The sequence below is a fragment of the Balaenoptera borealis genome, assembly GCF_965194805.1.
Source record: "Balaenoptera borealis genome assembly, chromosome: 3".
Lineage (NCBI taxonomy): Eukaryota > Metazoa > Chordata > Mammalia > Artiodactyla > Balaenopteridae > Balaenoptera > Balaenoptera borealis.
This window is the reverse complement of record NC_138866.1, coordinates 156,233,730-156,254,152: the sequence shown is the minus strand read 5'-3', so window position 1 is coordinate 156,254,152 and position 20,423 is coordinate 156,233,730. Positions and strand designations below refer to the sequence as shown.

General features: G+C 51.9%; 1 protein-coding gene across 1 annotated transcript in view; it reads left to right on the top strand.

Annotated features, from left to right (window-relative positions):
• The window catches only part of ADARB2 (adenosine deaminase RNA specific B2 (inactive)), a 372,444-nt gene that overhangs the window by 121,594 nt on the left and 230,427 nt on the right, over nucleotides 1-20,423 (top strand). The window lies entirely within an intron of this gene.

Here is a 20,423-nt window from a genome sequence, read left to right as displayed (position 1 = left end):
CTCGGCAGACCGTGCACCAAAAGAGAAACATGCTCATAATTCAGCAGAAAAGAAACGCTGGCCTTTCAGGTAGCAGGTCGCTGTGTGAGCCCCACGCCCGTGGCGTCCAGCTCCGTGTCCCAAAGCTCTCAGGGCCCCAAGGAGATGGGGTGGCATTTAGGACCTCCTGTAGATGGTCGAGAATACTCTCAGGGACTATTCTTAGGAAGTTTTCCCAAACTGTCCCACCAAGCACTATAGTAGGAAAAAAAAGAGGGAGCAGGTGGAGGTCAAATTTGTGGGGAAAAAATGCACACAGTAAGCTTTCTTGTGAATTCACTCACGTTTGCATGTTGACTTTTCTGAGGAGTCCCACATCAATAAGTGAACAAATAATCAATCAATTTAAAGAAGACTTTTCCAAACTCTTAAAAAGACAGAATCCTCTCCCTTTTTTTTAAAGCTGTCACTTAATATTTCACAGAAATAGTGTACAATGGAACATGCTCTGGAAATTATAATGTTTTAATTATCATCACTATTTTTATTTCTAATTGCAAGTTCCCCAAAGGATGCTTAATGTAAATTAAAGAAATTCAAGACTATCACGTGCCCTGGTGTTCCTGGCTCCATGTTGAAGCAGGAGGGGAAAATGAAAGGACGTAACTGGAAGGGGAGCCGTGCGACAAGACAGGACATCATGGAGGCCGGCCGGTCAGGGCCGCTCCGCTGTGTCAGAGCCAGGGTGGGGGGCTGAGCGCGGCTGTTGTGAAGGATGTGACGCCCCTCCCCGGGGGGCCGGTGCTCTCCGCGTCTTCTCCTGAGCCTCCCTAGACAGAATCTCCGTCCTACCATGATTTGAGAATCAGGAGAAGACAAGAAGGTGTGAAACGCAGCATGTGCCAGGTTAGACAGAGAGCAGAACATCCCTCCTGGGGCCTCAGAGGACCCCTTCTCTTGGGCTCATGAATGGGGTGAATAATGTTGGCTGGAAGAATCTGATCTCGTGTTTCCCAGGACTAACTGGCGAGCACATTTTCTTTCATTATAATAATTTATCACTTACAAGATACCAGAGCTACATAGAGATTGCTGAATAATAGATGAAGTTGTGCTGAACCAAGTTTCTGCCCTAAGGGGTTTTCCATGTCGAGGCATCCGTGGAATCATGTCGGACAAGCAAAATGCAATCCTGCTGCCTCGTCAGACAAGATGGGGTGGGATTCCTGGTGAGAGTGTCTGTGTGGGGGGGAGCGGAGGGAAGAGACAGAGATCGGAGGTTCGATTAGTACAGAAGAGAAAACAAAACAGAGAGGAGCTCTGCCTATTGTTCAGACACTGAAGGTAAGAAGGGAGCAGAGCCACCCACATAGGCGTGGGGTAAAGACCCTGCCCCAAATGTAACCCCACTGCCCGGAGCCCTGAACACCTTTGGGTCCGTGCAGTCACCAACAGATGCAAACAGTAGACCCGAATCAGCTGACCCCTGAGCAGCATTACTAGGAATAGGCCTCCGCTGGAGGAGGAGATGCATTTTTAGGAGGGAGAAAGAAGGAAGTAGAACAGCAAACCCCACCCGGAGGCCCCCATGGCTGGAGGGCAGCCCTGACGCGTGGTCAGAGGGTGACGGTTGGAGCCCACATCTTCACGTGGCATGTCCGGAACCCACCACGCTCCCCTTCTGGGCTCACCCGACCCCAGAAAGACTCCCCCACTAACCCCGTGGGGCCTTAGAGACCAGGTTCTCCCCCACCCAACCCAGGCAGTGGTGGAGGAGCCTTTTGAATGGGATGGGGACCAGAAGACGAGGACAGAGTTTGGGAAGCTTTCATCTCAGTGCGGCCGGTCAGTGCGCGTGGAGGGTGTTGCTGGAGACCACGGGGCCTTGAAGCCATGGAAGGAAGCATCTCGAGGGACCCCTGTTCGCTCATTGCGGTAGACAGTTGGGCTGATGGCCCACAGGGTCTGGAACGGTGATGTCGGTCCTTACAAATCCCGAGACTTGGCCCACCAATCCTGTTCCAAGTGCGTTTCAGGATTCAGAGCTTGGGAGATTTTCAGATGTGAAGGAAAGTAAAACAGTGTAGATCAGATGATAGCCCAGTAGAGTTTATGGAATCATATTAATAATTTGTGCATCGGATATGTGAGCATTCTGACCAAGTGGGGTAAACAATGAAGAAAATAGCCTCACATCACTTCAGCTCAGGGTTTGATGCCAGAAGAGTTACGTAAAAGTCAAAGATGTGTGTGACGAAAGAATTCAGTTCAGGGCTGAGGATTTATTGATGGTCCTGCTTCTACTAGGAAGCTCCTTCCTCCAGAGGTGGTTTTATTTCTCCCACAAAACCCCCAGGGGCTCCCCGATTCCTGGGAAGGAGCCCACCTGTGCTGACCAGACGGGCGCCCACCGCATGTGGGGCTGACCTTGCCCTGGGCTCCCAACTGATCTCTGTGGGGTCCCAGCATTTCCAGAAGTCCTGGGCATTGAACTGAGGATGAACCTCCTGGGTTCCTCCCAGCCTGAAGCGGTCTGGGAGTCATTCATCTCTCAGCAGTGCTGTTTTCTGGAAGCCCAGATGCCCAGAGGAGCCCCTCCTGTACCTGCAGGGAGGTGGGTTCTCCATGGCGTTTTGGGTGGGATCGGCTGCCCCCCTCCTTCAGCAGTGACCACATCGTGGGCCCCCCCAGCCCCATCTGGCCTCCCACTGCTGTGTGGTTCCTTCCCCAAGTCTCCCGGGTCCTGCTGGACCTGTGCCCACGTGTTTGTTTCCAGGAACTGTGTCCAGACCCGCCACAGAGCCGACAGTTCATCCCCCTGGGCCATCACTGGTGTCCAAGGTCTAGAGTCCAAGCATTTCTGTAGGGCAGGTGGGTGGGCAGGAAAACTGTATCAAAGCAACCCACCGTGCCAAAGGGGACCAGTGGGGATGCTTTGGGACTTTGAAATTGGAAGTCATCATGTTCTTAAAATGATTGTGATTGGAGGAGGCAGGGGAGCTTCTGTCCACAGTCAGCCCCAAATCCCGGAGACATGACAGGGTCTTAAACAGGGAATGGAGACAGCAGGGCCCCAGAGTCCACCAAGGGTCGATTCTGAGCCCGTGTTCAGGTTCAGGACATGAGAGAACCACTCACCTGAGCATTGGAGTTGGCCAGGGGTCCCTCCTCAGAAAACCCCAAATCTGCTGTAATTTGGAATTACCAGCTCCAGAATCTGGTCCCACACAGTGTAGAAAGGCAGTTTTAAGTTTTCAGTGTTGAAGGTTTAGAAGAGAAAAGTGAGTCCACTGCCTGACCCGGAGAGAACTGGGGGGCTCCCGGGGGTCTTCACTGTCTGGAAGCTTTAACAGAGACGTGGTTTCACGTCTGCTGGGGACACAGCCACGAACAGTGGATCCTGTGGCGGGAAGAGAGGCGGAACCTGAAACCTACCCCATGCAAAGATCACCAGCCCTGTGGACACAGTGCTTTTCAAATATTTTTCTTTTTTTTTTCAAAATAAGCAAAAGTCATACATTTAAAACAAATAAAACTGAGCTCTTCTGTTTTCTGGATGAGGGTGAAGTTTCAGCAGTCTCTTCTCTGGCCAAAGGGACCCTTGAGGGTCCAAGGAACTCAATTAATACTCAGGAGTCTTCACCAGAAATCATTAATTTTTTGAGGTCAAAACTATTGCTTAGGAGAAAACCAATTTTACAGCCAAATTATGTGCAAACAAGAAAGGAGATGAGAACCCCTGGTAAAGAAATTAGTATACTTGCAGTCATGATCATTCTAACCAGAATTTAAGACAAAATCTTTTGAGTGCCAGAAGACAGAAAATTTGCAGTTCCCCAGTGTAATTGAGTATACTTTTATAGACTTCTTTTTTGTTTTGGAAATTAATCCTTCCATAATAGAGATAAGCTGGTTAATTTAAATTATAATTAAAAACAAACCTAGCTTATATATTGATTTCATTACATTGTATTTCATTTCTGTTTATTGTTTCACATTTTAACAAGTTAATAAAAGAGCCATTTTGTGTATTCCTTTACACCACTTACAAACCCAAAGTACTGCTTGAATAGAAATCGCATTTGTGCAGCACATTTTTTTCTCCACTGTAATAATGACGATGTTGTTTAGCTGATATTAAATAATCAAGGAGAAGCCAGGAAGCCAGTATTTGTTCAGAAGGAAGTCTGTTCTCCTGGTTTTCCAGGCAAAGTCGATTCCTGTTTCCATTTGAAAAATGAAGGTCCCGGGGAGGTTTCTAGTCACCTGACAGAGGACGGTGAGTGGATTAATTCCCTGGGACCAGGTGTTTACTTGGGAAGGTGAAATCAGGACAATGGCCCCATTTTAGGGCATTTTCTAAATATCCACCCGTGTTAATCTTCACATGTGAAAGTTCTCACTTCTTTCTGGAGTGTCGCACTTCGTTCCTGACCGTCCCACCAACCTGTCTGAGTTTCTTAAGTCCAAGACTCGGTGGCCCTCAAACTAAGTGGCCGAGCCCACTCCCTGCGGCCGCCCGGTCTCCCATCCCCCCGCCAGGCTCCTGGCTGTCCTCTCTCTCTCGGGACTGAGCAGGAGTGGGGAATCTCAGCCTGCGTGGGGGTCCGGGTTCCTTTGTGACTTGGTTTTTGATTGTGGCGAGTCCTTTATTTCTCTAGGCCTCCGTCCTCCTCTGGGAAATGCCGCTCCACCTCCTGCTGTGTTATTGTCTCGTAAAGACCAATAACAGAGCACATTTGAAAGCCCTTTGTAAGGTGTAAAGCTCTGTAGATGCTTAAGACCATATTTGTGTTATGAAGGCCCGGTCGGGATATGAAACGCGGGACACTTGCCCCATCTCATTGTGAGGCATTTTTCACTTACCTCCGGGGACGCGGACCTTTCTGAGCATTTGAGGTTGAAATGTGACCTCTGCGGAGGTGAGCTTGGTCGCCGGTGTTCTAAGCCGTGAAGCCACAGTTGCTGTAGTTCTGGTGAATCGTTGGGTCTTTCATTAAAACACAACCCAACAATTACTTGGTGGTGATAGGTAGGGTCCAGCAGCCCCAGGGAAACAAGCAACACTGATCATAAGAGGCAAAGTGGTCTATGGGCCAGAGAAGCAGGCGAGTCCCCAAGCTGGGGCTTTCAAAGGGGGCCCACACTGAACTTTCATCAAATGACAAGCTCAGCAGAGCAGGGGAGGCTCTGGATCGGACCAGGGGCTTTGTGACTGTAAACCAGCCATGAATTCAAGGGCACTTGGTGCAGCCTGAGTGCCACCCAAGCCTGGGGGCTGCGTTGGGTGAGAGCGGGGCCCTGACGGCAGAGGGGCAGCGCTTGGTTTCAGGGCCATGAAAGCACCATGGGCGTCGTCCTAGAACTCTGTATCGAGAGCAGTGCTCTCCATAAGCGTGTGTGTATATACTCTCTCTATATGTGTATATATGTGTATCTCTCTCGGTACACATATATACATATGTATACATATGTATACACTGTCATCTAAGTGTGTGTGTGTGTGTGTGTGTGTATGTCTTAATCTCTAGCTAGATCTATGTAGATGTAGAAATATATATATACACATTTAATACTCAAAGAGATAACGCCTGCAGGAGGTACTATTAAATACTCAGAAACTATCCCCCTGTGCGGTAGGTACTGTTGTTCCATTTTACAGACTCGCCCTGACGTTACTAACTTCTCCAAGGCCACAGTCGTGAAGTGGAGTCACCGGGACCCAGCTTGCTGGCCTGGGGCTCGAAGCCCTTCTGCTCTCAGGGGAGGTAGCTGACATCCCTCTGCAAGTAAATGTAGAAGAAGCCTGGGAATATGAGCACACTGGATGTGTCTGTACCTTCCTCTCAGTTTTGCTGTGAACCTAAAACTGCTCTAAAAAATAAAGTCTTAAAAAAAAAAAAGAAGCTTTAAGACAAATTTCCTCATCCCAAAAAGGAATACCAGTGAAAACATGACTGTACCAGACCCAGATATACCTGCTATTTTGGAGATACAGCGTATAATTTAGGCAATGAGAGTGCATTGTCCGTAATAGATGATTTGCCTGTGCGTCTCATCTGCCAATTGTAAGTCCTTCGAGAGTGGAGACGGTGTTTTTACAAACAGGGAATGCGAATGTCGCTTAGGTGGTGAGAGAGGCTTTCAGAGGGGAGGTGGCTGCCATCGGTGTCTGGACAGGGTTCCAGGTTCAGGGAGAAGAGTCGGCCACAGGAGACCCATGCAGCCCGCCTGTGCCACCCACACAGGGACTCGGAGATCAGGTGCCATGTAGCCGAAGGTGTGGGATAAGGAATACGGGTGATGAGGTTAGAGGTCTGCTGGGGTCAAGGAATTCTCCTTCTGTTGATACTCTTTCGCATATGAGAAACTCAAGACTTAGGTAACCTACTTGCTCTGACTGGAAGTTGTTATCTTATTTTATTCTCTGTGAAGACTTTCTGCTCTGTGTAGACGTTGGATGCAGAGCATTTGGGGTCCCCTTCGAGCCTGTGACTGTATCGAGTGTGACTGAGAAGCATCTGTTCCATTGAACACAGGCAACATTGTGTGCACTTTGCTGCTGCACAGCAAACTCTCAGATACAGTCGACAAAAAGAGATGATTAACTTCGAGTTATGAATATCTTATAACTTCCCCATGATCATCTTTTTTAATAAAATCCAGAAGTTACATGAATCAGCTGCAAAAATAAGTGTGTGGCCAGACTGTACCCAGGCCCTTGTCTAAGGAAACTGATGTCTGCTTGTGTCTGCTGCCTGGTGTTGCCAGGCTGAGTCTGCAGGCACGTGGTCCCTCTTACCGGGTACAGTGCAGGAATGTGGAGGTGCTCCCTGCCTGACTCACCGGAGGAGCTGGGGAAGGGGCTGGAAGCAGGTGTAAACCGAGGGTCTCCATCGCTCGGCTCAGCCACCGCTCTGCCCTGTGTCGTCCCAGCTCCACCACATCCCTTCTGTGTCCCAGCCACCCTCCTGGCCCCGTTCACCCTCCTCAGCCGGGCTCACGGTTTCCCTACTGTGACTCCCTGACCTCGAGTCTGATCTTGGGTCCGTCGCCACCTTTCCTTCAGTGGCTGGGACCTGGGTGTGTGTGTGTGTGCGTGTGTAGGGAGTGCACAGTATGAGAAACAGGGGCACCTTGAGAAAAGCGTTCTTACGAGGGGATCTGGGAGGTTGGCTGCCCCAAAACGTACCCAGCACATCCAGAAAGCTTTTCACTAAGGTCACCCTGGGAAAACCTCGATGGCACACATGCCGCATGCAACCGTACGTGTGACCCAATGCAAAACTGTACAGCAATACTGTTTTAACTTCAAGTTGCCCTGAAAAGAAACTCTTCATTTAGGTTTCAGAGACGCTACTAGTAAAGAATTAGTTTTAACATTTCTTAAATTTAAAAATATCATAATACATATTCGTTGAAGAAAAATAAGAAAATTTTAGTAAGAAATATTTTTAAAATATTTATTGAAAACTGGGATAAAACTCTACATAATGTTTTGTAGCTTCCTTCTTCCGCCTCTGGGGCCTGGGATGGAGTCCCCTGGGCCACAGCCCATCTGTCACTCAGGGAAACGCATCATCTTGGTTTGCGTTTGTAGCGGGTGGCAGTTCCCATCCTGCAGAGCTGCTACGAGGAGTAAATGAAGATCTGGAACTTACACTTTACCCGTTGTTTGCCTGAATTCACTTACCATGGGCCTCCTGGTCTTAGTTCGAGGGTGGCGCCCCCAGTGCTGGGCAGGATTGACCTGCTGGTAGCCTCTTTACTCCTCACTGTTGCTCCAAGTGCTGTTTCCCTGAGGAGCTTTGTAAATCCCAAGGTGGGGAACTTCGGGGTCACGGGGTGACACCCCTCACAGCCCCTAAGTCTATTGAGGGACCCCGAATGAACAGCAATCTCCCAATCTTCTGATTGCCCCCCGCCCGCCCGCCCGCCATGAGGGGGCAGGTGCTGGGCGCTCACCTCCTCCCTTAGGTCTCAGAGGCCGGTGGAGACGCCCCATGGCCTCCGTGTCCCAGAGGAGATGCTGAGAGTTGGGGGAGGTTACGGCCCAGAACCCCCCACAGTGAGGAGCAGAATGGGGCCCGGACGTGTGACCTGGGACATCATTCCACGAGTGCCACGAGCAGCTCATCCCCAAAGACCCACACAGGGACGGGGCCCGGGCCCATGGGCAGACGGCCTCACAAGACACAGGGCAGCATGTGGTCCAGGAAAAGACACACAGTGTGCACCTGCCTGCTCTGGGTCGCCTGGGGGCCCCATGGTTCCCAGATCCGTGCATACACACGGTTCCCTGGTTGTCCCCCGGCACCGACTGGCATCCCAGGACCACCCCCGGGAAATGCCTGGTCTCCCTAAGATCCCAGCACAGCAGTTTTCAGGAGCCCCCAGCACCGCCCAACCTTGGAGCACAGCTCCTGGCGTCTGTGGGGAGGGACCGGAATCGCTCCAGGAAGGTGTGGGGAGGGTACCTCCTGCATAGCGGTGGCTCCTCTTGAAGGATACAGAGATGCCCAGTGCCCAAGTCGGGGCCTTCACCGGGCTGCACAGATGCACGTGACGGATGGGGGTGTCGGAAAGACCCTGGTCTGGACACCAGGTGCGTGAACCCTTCTGGTCCCACCTGTTACCTGGCTGAGGACACCACAGGTGGGAGGAGGTCGGGGAATGAGACCCAGATAGGCCAGCGTCGGGAGCAGAACCCAAATCCAGGACAACTCCAACGCGGGCATTTACAGGTGACCGAGCGCTTGTGACGTGTGTGTCAGGAAAGAGAGAAACAGGTGTCGTAGGGCCTCTCTGATCCAGCAGGTTCTCACTCGGAAGCGCTCTTGCCGTTGTTCTATTTCTCGATGGTCCAGCATCTTCAGGACCTGCATTCCCGTGGTTACCACCTGTGCACAAACGAGTCATCTGTTTCTCCCAACCAAGGGAGTGATCAGCAGTGAGACGACAGAATCAAACCTCTGGCTTTTAATGAGCCAAGCAGCCTGGCCATTAATTTACAGCAGCTTCTTAAGCAGCCAGGGGAATATATTAGTTTTAATTTTTTTTTAAGAAACAAAACAGCAGAATTGCTCTGCTCATAAAGTCCAATCCCAGGCAAGCTGCTTCATGAGGGGTGAATTAATTAGCACTACTTATTAAGGTTTTACTGCTATTGATTCATCCTGCTCTATCAATAATCTTAATTCACCCACAAAACCAATTCAGTTTAATAACTTGTAAAGGGAAGTTAGGAAACTGAGGTGCCTGTTAAAATATGACCACCCAGAGTTTCTCATTTGGGCTCTGTGTTTCTCTCTGTTGGTGCCGGTCCTGCATCTCCTACACCCCAGAAAACACCCCTCACTCCCCTCTTCCTCGCCACCCTCCCTCCTACCTCATGGCAGGTGTGACAGGCTGAGCTGTGTCCCCACTAAATTCATATGTGGAAGCCCTGCACCCAGGACCTCAGAAGGTGACAGCATTTAGAGATGTGCCTTTAAAGAGGTGATGAAGGTAAAATGAGGTCACAGGCTGGGGCCCTTATCCCATAGGGTTGGTGTCCTTATAAGAAGAGGAGATTAGGGCACAGACATGTGAAGACACAAGGAGAAGATGGCTGTCTATACCCAAAGTAGAGAGGCCTCAAGAGAAACCAGCCCTGCTCACACCTGACCTCCCACCCAAACCCTGCTGCCACCCCTGTGCTGCACGCCCTCCTCTCACTCAAGACCGGGACATCTCCCTCTCCCCAGGCTCGCTATCCATCCCTCTTGAATTCTCTGGTCCCTGCTCACCTCCCTGGAATGTGTCTGGGGAGCACAACTGACCAACACGACTGCACGTTATTTGTCAGGCCTTTCTGGGAGTCTAGTTTCCTTGCACGGACGGTCCTGCCTCCCGGGCCAGAAAGCCCGAATGTCCTCCAGGGCCCAGACAAGCATCCCACTGCTTCCTTCCCAACTCCAAGTGGTGGCCTCGGCTTCATCCAAGGAAGCAGCACATGGCGGGGCTGGTGTGCCTGGCGGGGCACTCGATCCTGCAGCATTTTAAGCTTGAACAAAGTTGCATTGAGTTGCCAGCCTTCTGGGCTCGTTTCTGATGAATCCTTTGACCCTCAAGGACATCATCTCCCCACTGCCCAGCTGCCCTCTGATGGCCAGACCCTCCCTGGACAGGCCATGTGGAGCCTGCGCCCGCACCCCAGCGAGCATCTGCAGACGGTCCTCCTCCTGATCCCTGATCAGAGAGCTTCCTGGACCAGAGCCAGAGCCCACGCCTGGACCCGCTGTTTGCTCACCATCCGGGGAGGTGGGTGGACGCAGTGGGCACGGGTCTGATCCCCCGCGAGACCCCTGCCTTGGGTTCCCCAGGACCCCAGCAGCCTCCATTGCAGTCAGGACTGTGTTTTGCTGAGTTTACTCTCCTTTTACATAAAGACAGAAGGAGCAGTGGGGCCCACCTCCCTGGCTGCCATGTGCTGTGGACCCACATCTGAAAGCCTCTGAGGTCATGAGGAGCGAAGGAGGAGGTCAGAGCCGGCATGTCCATGCCCGGGCATGCGGGTTCAGGGGCACTGGCCAGGGGCTGCAGCCAGGTCCCCCACAGACGGGGCCCTGACCCCTGCAGGGACCAGAGGGAGGGCAGTGGGAGGGGGAGCTGTCCTCATCCCCGGCTCTGCGGCTTCTCCATAAACGCTCTCGTGCCCCCTGGGCGACATGTCCACGCCCCCTTTAATCCTCAGCAGGAACATGGCTCACATGCCGGTGGCTGTGCTGCTCTGAACAGAATGCGCTGTTTCTCTCTGTTTCATTTCCTAAACTTACAAAGAGAATATCTGAGAAATCAAACATGACAAATAAATTATAGTATTGCAAGCAAACACTCTGTAAATATTTCCATGAAATTGCAAACAAAATCTGTCGTACAGGCTTTTAAAAAAAAAAAAAAAAAGCAGATCAAAAGTTGCACTTCCGAACGTACCCTATTTTGCTTAAGTAACAGTTCATTATGCTCACCGAGCTCTGCTGGGCAAGTGCATCCTCCTCTAGGGTGGACGGGTTTCCAAAGGCGGGATCCACGGGGAAGAAATCTGGGGACCTGTCTTTTCTGTTAAATGTACCTTAGTTGGGGGCGCCTTTGAAGTTGTTCTTAGACACTTGGTTTTTTCACCTTATTCAGTATTTATTTACTGGAATAAAGAAATGGGATTAATTTGAGCGTATTATCTTATAAAACCAGCAGTGGCTTTACATTTTAAGGAAAAAAATGATCTTCTTAGAAAACAATTTCTGTGTCTAGAGAAGGAAGGTAAAGATGGTCAGGTTCATAGGCAATTAAATCCTTATCTGATCTGAAGACATGGCAAATGGATAGACAGGTGCTAAGGAAAAACACTCATCTCCTCAGGCTCCCTCCTCTGCAGCTCCTCGGGGTGGAGTTCAGAGTAAAATCAGAAACTGAAGGGTAGAACGCGTGGGAGCCCGGAGGCCCCTCAGTCGGCCTCGTTACGTAGCAAAGGTGTCCGGTGCAGCAGCCCCGTGCCTTCGGGGATGAAGAGGACTGTTGTCCCCCAGGCAGCACTCCCGCAGCCCACGACCCACTCCCGCCACGAGCTGCGAGGCCTGGGCTCTGCGGGGGTGCTGTAGAGGCCAGAACAAGCCATGGTCACTGCAGAGCCCGAGCGGGTCAGCCAGGAGTCCCTGCTCCCTATCTCCCTCCCTCCCTCTCTCTCTCTCTCTGTCTCTCCCTCTGTCTCTGTCTCTCTGTCTTTGTGTCTCTGTCTCTGTCCTTCTGTTTTTCTCTCTCCCTCTGTCTCTATCTCTCTGTCTCTGTTTCTCTGTCTCTCTCTGTGTGTCTCTCTCTGTCTCTCCCTCTCTCTGTCTCTGTCTCTCTGTCTCTCCCTCTCTCTGTCTCTGTCTCTCTCTCTGTCTCTCCCTCTCTCTGTCTCTGTCTTTCTGTTTTTCTCTCTCTCTCTGTCTCTGTCTCTCTCTCTGTTTCTCCCCCTCTCCGTCTCTGTCTCTGTCTCTCTGTTTTTCTCTGTCTCTCTGTTTTTCTCTCTCTCTGTCTCTCCCTTTCTCTGTCTCTTTCTCTCTCTGTCTCTGTCTCTGTCTCTCTGTCTCCCATCTTGCACGTTAAGGAGCTAATGTGTCCAAAGTTTAAGAGTTGTTGGTAGAAATAATCTAGAAGCACTGGGTTGTGTCAGGTGTTTCTACAGAAGAACTCAGAAGCCCATGGGTGGGTTTTCAGGTCAGACCACCACCTTCCAGACGTACACACAAAATTGTCAGCAGGTTTCAGGTTTCTTTTTCTAGGGAGAGGACTCACACATTTCATGTGATTGTCAAAAGGATCTTAATCCCCAGCATTTACAGTCACTGGATTTAATGATAGTGTAGAATTCTTCACTTTGTAAAATTCTTCAATTCTCTGTGTCTGCCCTAAAGTCTAAACTAAAGAGAATTCTTACTTGAATTCTATTCCTTTCACCCCAGGAGTTTTATTTTCTTTTCTGAAAGGAGTGTTTTATATTTATGTATCTTCATGTCTGGTTTTCTTATTGCTTTTGAGTCAATTATAGTCACATCATTATATGTTCATAAAAATCACTTTAGCTGCATTTTAGAATTTTTAAAACAACAGGCTTTTTGGAAGCAATTTTAAAAAAGAACATATAGCATTAATGTAATTTAAGAATTTATCAGTTTAAATGGTTGTATATAGAATATACAAAGTGGTTATATATAGGACATGTAAAAGTAAATTGTGTATGACTTTGAGCTCTCCGTTTAGAATGCAAATTGCCTTATCTACAAAGTGGCTTTAGTTTTAACTAATGGTTAGAGCTGTGTTTCCTCCAGTTGAATCAGCCATCTGCTGTGGGAAAGTAAACATCACTGAGACACATGACAATCGGTTTACCAGGGACGGATGTGCTTTTCTCTGCCCGAAGGACGTCTCCACTATATTCCCCATTATCTGTTCTTTCTCACGGGCACGGCTACTGAGGGGAGCAGTCGGGACTTCATGGGACCTGGTATTTAGAGTAACAACTGAGGAAAGAAATCAGGGTCGCCAAAACAAGCAAATTACACAGGCACCAGGGATGTAGACGCGGCCAGTCCCTAGGGAACCAGACAGCTGGTCCCCCTACACACAGGGACCAAGGGTGAGAGCTCAGCGTGAAGGAAACCGACCTTACACATAAACAGTGAACATTTCCAGTGACCTACGCACACGTGCACCGGGCCGTTCTTGGCTTTTACCAGACTAATCTCAACCAAGAGGAGAAATAACCATCACAAAAGTATTGAGGTTCTTTAACTCCGTCATTCTTGGACCAACCTGTGCAAGGAGGGTGAAATCCTGGCTTTATCCCTTAGAACAGTTGAGCAGAGATGGAGATGCAAGAGTTGGGGTCGTAGAGTCTCAGGGCCGTCACGAGAGTAAACGCACCCCAGCCGTGGAGAAGCCTGTTTAAGATGATGAGCCCTCCAAGGCCAAGACTGAAACCCTCCTTTTGTCCCAGGACAGTCAGACCACCCTGCATTTTTACCAAAAGCACACGCGTGGTTCCTTGAGCCAAATGTTTCCCAAACATTATTTGCGCCACTTAAGAAGGACGACTGGGCAGCGAACCGTGTCTACAACGTGCACCTTTTTAGCTGTGTGGTTGAAGTTAACTCAGGAGTGAGAAGCAAGGCAGACACAGGACGTGTGCTGAGAGGCACTGGGGGGACATGGCCATCGGGCTCCAAGGAGGCGCTTCCTCCTGGGCCAGGGGCCGGGGTCCCATGGGGTCAGGAGTCAGAGGCACTCGGGTATATGCAGGGGGAGGAGGGAAGGTGTGCAGGTCCCAGTGGGGAGGCTGGTCCACGGGGCAGAGGGCGGCCAGAGTGGGCGGACGTCTGGGTCCTGCCCTTAAGCGAAAGCTTCGTCTCTAGTACCGACTGGGGAAGAGGGGGCATTGGTGGGTCTTGTCAGGGTCCCGACCAGAGAGCAAAGCCCCCTCCAAGGATTCAAACAGGGGGCATGAGCGCAGGGAGTTGGTTCTGTGGGCAAGGAAAGGGCCGAGAAGCCACGAGAAAACTGGGTACAGCCGGAAGTCAGAGGGGCCTGAGCTGGGGACAGAGGGGAGCAGGTAGGGTCCCAGAGCCCGGCCACCCCGCAGCGCCCGACCCAGGTCCTATCCTGCAAGACAGAGAGAGGAAGGGAGGGCAGAGGCAGGCCCCGCTGGGCACCCAGGGAGGGGCCAGACCTGCCAGGTGCGCCAGGCCCCTCCCTTCTGAGCCCGCAGAGCCGTCCCCACCCCCAACCACGTCCCAGCCAGCGCCCCCTTCCCCTCCCTCTCCAGTCATGGGCTGCTGGCAGGCGTGACGCGGCCACCTGTGCCTTCATTTCTGTAATTTCAAAGTTCTCCTGGTCCACAGGGAAAAATGGACCTCGTCTGCAGATAGGCTGGGCAGTGGAGCTCGGCTTCCCGGGCACACGAGTGTGGGGACTGGGTGCTCACGCCTCTGATCGCCTCGTGCAGAGAAGGAGAAAGGAGAAACATGTGAGCTTTTCAGCCGGGCTCCAAATGCCTCCTTTCTCCCTACCCCACTACGCCTCCCTCTCAAACGTGTATATTTTTAGGCCTCTGGGTAGAAAGGACTGTGGATTCCTCCAGGAATAGCCTGTTTGAAATCAAACAGAAGGAACGGAGATGTTTCTGAGCAGTGCAGACGCCTCGAGCCCATTAGAGCATCCTTTCTTTTGATTTCCATTTTCCACACAGGAACTGCACTTCCTTTAAGGCTGAAATCACCTCTCTGATTAAAGGTGCTCTTCCTGCTTCCTGAACCCTCCCTCCCGGATCAGGCCAGAGGCTCCTGCGAGGGGCCAGTTCCTCTTGCTCCGCTGACCCCTCGGAATCCAGTGTTTGCATGATCCAGGGCCAGTTCTCAGAGGTGTCAGTGCCAGTGGAGTTTGAACCAAGTCCAAAATGCATGTGCCGTGCGGCTTGGGAAAATGCAGCAATTAAAAGCAGCTAAAACTAAGCAATTTATGACTTACAGATGTCAAGTTATGACAGAAATCACTGCATATATTGTACCAGCAAAGTGACATTTATTTGGTAATTAATGATTAAAACAGTAATTTCCCAACGTTACCAGCCACCTGGTGTCTGGTGGCAGTTAGAGAAGCACTCGCCAGCCGGGCTGTGCTCCCTGCAGTGGCGGGAGTGTCCCCACCCGGAACCTCAGTGCTCCGGGCTGGCTGCACCATCTCTACCCAGAACATTCCAGACAGGACGGGCACAGACTGTGAGGCCTGTGTACAGTTTCTGCCTCAAAACTCCTTACAGATATTTGCTGAATGCGTGACTACATCAATGAATTAGTTAATGGTTCGATTCCATGGGAAGCAAAAACCAAGCAAACAGAAAATGTAGACCAGCAGCAGTACCCGCAGAGACCGCGGGGTCCTCCCCGTTTCGCTGCGCCAGGCCTGGCTGAGGTCCCAAGCTGGCGCTCCAGGGAGTCTGAAAGTCTGTCCTCCTCCTTCTTTGTAGATTTAGTCATTGATGTAAGAAAGATGTCCTTTGACCCTTAACCTCTGGGACCCCTGAACAAGTGCAGAGCAGACCGCCCACTGCTCCCTGCACCAGCTGGGAGCGCCCCCCCAAGCCAGGGAGGTCCGCATGGGGTGCACAGGTGACATTTGGGGTCTGCCCCCTCCCCCGCTCTCAGAGGGCATCTGTGGATGTGCTGGCGTGTCCACAGCGATGACCCCCACTGCTCAGAGGAGGGCGAATGTGGGGAGGGGGACCAGGCTGCGCACCCCCATCAGGAGGTACCCTGACTTCTCACATGGTCATCCTGAGGGAAGCATCCTGGTCACTTGCTTACGAGTTTCCCCAGGGTCCTAGTGATGAAGGGCCACATCGAGGGCCAGGGAAGAAGCCCACCAAACTTGTCCTCCCTCGGGGTGTCTGACGCCGTCTGCTCAAGCCTCCTGGCCTGAGGCCGGGGTCTGCTGCCCTGTCCACTCTCTGCTTTGCAGTGATGCTTTCACACCACGTCCACCGACCCAGGTCAGCGCTAGTCTCCTGTCTATTCGGGGCCTGATTCCCTCTAACTACCGGCAGCCCCGTGATCGATTTAGCCCACTCCCCAGCTCTGCTTCTTCCAGGCCTCGTCCACCCCCGACCCAGGGGCTGAAGGAGGTTTGCAAGTGCAGGCTCCTGGGCCCTGGGGAGCCTCGGTGTGTCCCAGGGGCTCCTGCTTTATTTTTTCATCCTGTTCATTGGAAGACAGACTTCTTGCTTTAAAAATGATGATAAAAGTTTAAGAAGTTCCAGAATCCGCCCCTAGTGGAGAATGTAGGCCCAAAGGCATGAGGACTGGGAAGGGCCGAGCAGCCGGGGTCCCGGGAGGACACAGCCAGGCGGGCCCATCACTGGGTCCAAAACACAGAAGGGCAGGGTCCAGCCAGGAGGATGGGGCACGGGCCTCGGCCGCTGCTCCCCTGACTCTGACCGTTCTTCTGTGACACGCAGTGAGGAATTATTTCAGTTTTTTGTTTTTTTTTTAAATAGGACACTCAGCCTTTTTTAAGTCCATCGCCAAAGAGAAAATGTCTGCGATACACACGAGGCTGAAGTTCATAGAAAAAGCATGACCAACGGCTACTAACACCCCCAGCTCTGGTGCAGGGGGAGGGAGATGCTGGCTTAAGCGAGGTGTCCCTTCCTTAGAAATGCACAGAAGAGGGAAATCCATTCATTTCTGCTCTCGTTCATGGTCAGACAGCATCAGTTCTAACCCTCACACAGTGCAGTCCGTGGAAAGACCAGGTCTCTGAAGCTGACGGTTCCCAGAGCTGAGGTGTGTGGATCTGGCACTTGTCACCATGCATCCAGGGTGTCCGAGTGTCCCCTGACCGGCAGAGGGGCTGCATCAGCACTGATGGGGAGCTGGGCCCTGAGGACCCAGGTCAGTCATCAGTGGACGGGAGGCTTGGGTTTGGCCCTGAGATTCCTCCACGTCTGAGGTCCTGTGATTCTCTGGGTTGAAGAGGTTATCTGACACGGTTGATGTATAACTGGCCCTAACGGCCTTCGGCAAACAGGGTGGCATCTTCCAAAAGCTCTCGGTAGTTTGTCCTTTTGGAAGCACGAGAGGCACTCATTCTGCTGTCTCAATGGATAGGAGGAAGATTGTTCTGGATACACAAACCTTCCCTTTCTGTTTTTCAAAAACAAGCCAGGGACAGAAAGACAGTAGCGGTGCCGTCGAGAAAGGAAGAGTGAAAAGCACGTTGATTGCTGTGCAGTTTTCCTGACTGTATCCGCCTGCCTTGGCATCTCTTAGGTCATTGAGAAGTAGTCTGGTCGGAAGGATTCCACCCCAGGACCTATCCTGAGTGATGTGCTTTCCTTTCTCAAAGCAAATGGAGCATGTTTTGTGGACCCTGGATCAGTCTGCTCAGACGGCGGTGACACACGGCACAGCCTGGGGGTTTAAGCAGAAGATGTTCATTGTCTCCCAGTCCTGGAGGCTGGAAGTCCAAGGTCGAGATGTCTGCAGGGCTTGTCCCACCTGAGGCCTCTCTCCTGGGCATGTAGACGTGTCTCCTCCCTGTGTCCTCACGTGGTTGTCCCTCTCTGCATGTCTGTGTCCTGATCTCCTCCTCTTATAAGGACACCAGTCCTATGGGATCAGGGCCCGCTCTAGGGACCCCATTTTACCTTCATCACCTCTTTGAAGACCCATCTCTAAACACAGTCTCCTTCTGAGTCCTGGGGGTTAGCACATCCCATGTGAATTGTGTGGGGACACAACTCAGACCACAGCACAGCACTTCTCTACTGTTTTCATATTTTTTTTTTATTAATTAATTTATTTATTTTTGGCTGTGCTGGGTCTTCGTTTCTGTGCGAGGGCTTTCTCCAGTTGCGGCAAGTGGGGGCCACTCTTCATCGCAGTGCGCGGGCCTCTCACTATCGCGGCCTCTCTTTTTTGCGGAGCACAGGCTCCAGACGCGCAGGCTCAGTAGTTGTGGCTCACGAGCCTAGTTGCTCCGCGGCATGTGGGATCTTCCCAGACCAGGGCTCGAACCCGCGTCCCCTGCATTGGCAGGCAGATTCTCAACCACTGCGCCACCAGGGAAGCCCTGTTTTCATATTTTAAAAGCACGATACGTTGAAGTCTCTGAATTCTGCACCACTTCACCCGGTTGTGACCAAAGCGGCTGCCCCGCCCCACGTGGAAAGGGCACGTGACTTCCAATTGGAAGATTGTGGTGGAGGTCATAGCTCTTCAGTCTTCTAGCCTCTTTCTTTCCAAATGAGAGTCCCCTGGGGTCTTGGCTTTCCCATCTGTAGAGTTCAGGTAACTACCAGATGTTCCCCGAAGTCTCCACCACTTCTGTGGATTCTGTAACCGCATTATGCAAACAAGTCATTTAACCCTGTAGCCACACGATCACCTCAAGTGTGTCCCACGGAGGTTGTGTGAGTAGACACACCCGAGGGGACAGACTCGTGTATCCAAATCTCTGGGGAACAGTGGTGTGTTGCCCATTTGAGCCACTTGGCTTTAATCAGCCAGAGAGCTAATGCCCCTTCCACAAAGTCTTTAGCTGTAAAAATGTCTTGCCGCATTTTTCTTGGTTTTCAAAGACCTGTGGTGCTGCCGAGGTTTCCGGAGCCTGAGAAATTAGTACAACAGCATTGAAACCCTTGAAAGAATGATCTTTCTTGGAAAATAGCTGGCGCTCTCCGTGGGCAGGTCGGAGGGACAGTAAAGAAGGCATCTCGGGGGTACTTTGAGGTCAGCACTTCCAGGAAATTCAGGGAGAACAAAGCAATGAAGAGAAGGGCTTGGAAACTTGGTCAGAAGTGGGAGAGAGGAGAACAAATCCAGTGCTATTGTGTGTGTTCACCGAGTGCAGCCGAGCTCACAGGTGGTGAGGGTGTGGCACACGGAGGAGGGGACGGGCACATCCAAGTCCAAGGGCAGCCACGCAACCTTGGACAGCACCCCCTCGCTTGCCCCGGCAGCAGGGCGTGCTGTCCAGGATCCTGGCTCTCAGCCTCCTTAGACGCAGGAGTGCACTCTGCCGGCGTTCTGTACTCTCGCTGGCGCTGTGGCTGGCATGGCCCACGTGGCCCACATCTTGGCTCCACGTCCTGCTCTTTGGAGCCTGGCCCTTGACCCAGGCCCTACCCTTGACTCGTGGCCTCTGCTGACTCCGCCTGGCGGGGGCTGTTGCCTCTTGTGTCCCGACTCTGTGAGGTCCTCTCCAGCACTCTGCTCACACCCGCCTCGCGTTGCTGACCAGTCGGCCCCTCTGGGAGCACAGCATTGCCGTGAGGAACAGCCAGGGCTTATCCAGCTTTGTGGGAGCAACTTGTCAGGGCCCTGCCGTCGGCCTGGCTCTCAGCAGGTCCATAACAGGCTCTGGACTCTTTTGACCTCCCAGCATTGTCCCCACCCTGAGCCTGTGCGGTCTCCTCAACCATTTCCTCCTCTGGCTGGAAGGACTCCTCTCCACAGGGATTTTAGCATCCACCGTCATGGCAGAGAGAGACCTTTAAGACATTGCACTCTTGTCTTTGAGGTACGATGCCTGGGACTGGTGACTTGAGGTAGAGAGGACTGGGGGCCTGCTCCCCACCTCTCCTCTGCCAAAGAACAGGACGCAGACACACAGGTTTTCAGACTGTGAGCGGCAAGTGGCAATTCTGGAGCTGGAGAGGGAACTGACCCCTTTCCCCAGTTTGGGAATCCCCTACCACCTGCCCCCTCTGCCTGGGATCGGAAGGGGGAGGAAGGAGAGAGGGGCCGAGGTCAGAATGGGTCTGGGGTTTGAGTGCAGGTTGAGCTCAAGGCTTGGGGACGTCTCCACTCAGTGGGGCTGGGGTACAAATGCAGGATCCGGATCTGGGCCCTGCACAGTTGCCGGCTGTACGTGGCTTAATGTCCCAAGCACACAGGTGCTTCCGGGAGCCGACTGGATGCCCTCAAGTCTGTCCAGATGGGCTGTAACTCGAGGACATCACAGGAACCGTGTGGAGCTCAGGCTGGGGGATCCGAGCTTCGGGGGATGCCAGGGTTCCTGCTTTGCCTTTATAAAGGGCAGCGTGGTCGGCATTAGCTCCTCCAGCCCCTCCAAATGCCGCCCCCCCCCAGGAGGTGTAACTTCAGGCTGCTATGGCAACAAGATTTCCATGGATGGAGCAACGTGTCCTGGCTAAGAGCAGTGTCCTCATTAAGGGGAAGGAGGGGAGCAGGAGAGAGAAAAGCGTCAGCCTGAAGGAGGGAAAATTCACACAAGAACATCTGCTTTGCTCTCCACTGTAACTCACAGGAACTTCTTGGTGTAGAAGGAGATCCGTCCTCCTTCTCTGTTCTCTGCGATCTTAGTTTGCTTGTCTTTATGTTACACCCAGAATATCTATCTACTGT